Source organism: Arachis duranensis, chromosome 1, assembly GCF_000817695.3.
Source record: "Arachis duranensis cultivar V14167 chromosome 1, aradu.V14167.gnm2.J7QH, whole genome shotgun sequence".
Classification (NCBI taxonomy): domain Eukaryota; kingdom Viridiplantae; phylum Streptophyta; class Magnoliopsida; order Fabales; family Fabaceae; genus Arachis; species Arachis duranensis.
The window spans coordinates 90,909,321-90,911,150 of NC_029772.3; positions in this window are offsets into that span (position 1 = coordinate 90,909,321).

A 1,830-nucleotide genomic window follows, 5' to 3' on the forward strand; every position below is an offset into this window, starting at 1 on the left:
AGGTTTTTCTCCAATTACTAAAGGTGACGTGTCGATCTCTCATGTCTCCATTTTTCCTCCAAAATGAATGAATTTTTTCAATTCTAGATTATTTTATAAAAAATATCTTCATTGTAATTATATTATAATTAATATTTAATGAATAATATATAATTATACTAAGTTAGGAACATATCTTCATTATAATTATATCAAATCAATATTTAATACACTATTAAACTATTTATCAATTATCAATTAAAAATACTTTTAATAATTTTAATGATAATAATAATATCAATAATAGTAATAATAATAATAAAAAATCTTTGTTACCCGATTCACGTATATCAAATAATTTTTTTAAATTATTTTATAAAAAATATCTTTAATATAATTATATTGTAATTAATATTTAATGAATAATATATAATTATACTAATTTAGCAACATATCTTCATTATAATTATATCAAATCAATATTTAATGCACTATTAAACTACTTATCAATTATCAATTAAAAATACTTTTATTCATTTTAATGATAATAACAATAATAGTAATAATAATAATAAAAAATCTTTGTTACTCGATTCACATATATCAAATAATTTTTTTAAATTATTTTATAAAAAATATTTTTAATATAATTATATTGTAATTAATATTTAACGAATAATATATAATTATACTAATTTAGAAACATATCTTCATTATAATCGTATCAAATCAAAATTTAATACATTATTAAAAAATTATCTTAATAATAGGTAATTTACATATTTATTTTTGTTTTACTAAAGTCTATATATAGTGTTTTCCTGTGGTACATGAATCTAAATTTGAGAGTCAATTCATAATTTTATATTTAGTGTTTTTTTTACTACTTCATAGAATAAGAATGTATTATTCATTTTTTATTGAAGTTGATCCTTTTAAGGTATAATTTATAATTTTTTATAATATTTTTCATATACTCATTCTATTATAATATTCTTTTGATAATTTTTTATTTGTTGTTACTCTAAGTTATTCTTATCGTCTAATGTTCCAGTTCGATTGTCTTTTGCCACAATCATTTACAATACATCACATCCATGAAATACCTCATCGAGTTGTCTTCACTGATTCGGGTTCCAACTACATGGATGTAAGCGTTCAAAGAAGAGGCAATAGTCTCTACTTTATCGAAGGATGGTTGGATCTACTCACCTATTATGATCAACCCAATGGAATGTGGTTAAAGTTAGATTTCTTAGGAGGAGCTCGATTTTTGATTGATGAATTACATCCACGAAACTTTATAAGGCAAGTTCAAGTTCCATCCCTTCCATGCTTTTTACGTCTGTCCGAAAATCTTCGAAGTGGAGCACATAATGAAATTGAATTTCCTCAGTTTCTGTTCAGTTTTTCTAAATTCGTGACAAATTTAGATATACAATTTCAACGATTGGTAATATATTTAAATTTTTTTAGTTTAAGTTGTTCATTATTAGAATAATTTTTTAACATATTTTGATTTTTTTTCAGAAATTACCAGCTTTCTTTTGCATGCATGCAATGCCATTGAGGGGAATAAGAGTTAGTTTGGTTTCTCGGTGTGACAATTCTATATCTTGCCGTATTGCATGGATAGCGGATGATGAAGCTTATCTAACAAGAGGATGGTCTGATTTTGCACGAATTCTAAATATTAAAACTTACGATGTTATTTTAGTTGGTTGTCGTTACAAGAATAATTCTATACTATACGTGACTAAGGACTAGAATAGGTTCAATATTGTTTAGGTAATTTGGTTTTACTATTAGTATTTGATTAAATTATAATTATAGAATTTTAAATTATTGCCT